The following is a 203-nucleotide window of genomic DNA, read 5'->3' as shown; positions in this document are numbered from 1 at the left end:
TGGGAGGAAGGAGGTGTCTAACAGAATTTAGAGTGCAATGAATGATGGATGCGATCATACCAGCACTAACGCACCGGATTCCATCAGAACTCCGAAGTTAAGCGTGCTTGGGCGAGAGTAGTATTAGGATGGTTGACCCCCTGGGAAGTCCTCGTGTTGCATCCCTCCTTTTTGACGAAATTCAGTCGTGTAATTGAAAGAAT

The 203-nt window shown here is 46.8% G+C and overlaps 1 non-coding gene across 1 annotated transcript; it reads left to right on the top strand.

Annotated features, from left to right (window-relative positions):
* Positions 1–46: 46 nt before the first annotated feature.
* On the top strand, positions 47–165 carry LOC125852838 (5S ribosomal RNA). The gene has a single exon (XR_007445074.1). It is a non-coding gene; the product is annotated as a 5S ribosomal RNA (ribosomal RNA).
* The last annotated feature ends 38 nt before the right edge of the window (positions 166–203 follow it).

Source organism: Solanum stenotomum, unplaced genomic scaffold (genome assembly GCF_019186545.1).
Source record: "Solanum stenotomum isolate F172 unplaced genomic scaffold, ASM1918654v1 scaffold6142, whole genome shotgun sequence".
NCBI lineage: Eukaryota > Viridiplantae > Streptophyta > Magnoliopsida > Solanales > Solanaceae > Solanum > Solanum stenotomum.
The sequence above is the reverse complement of the archived record's forward strand: the minus strand, read 5'-3'. Positions and strand labels throughout refer to the sequence as shown.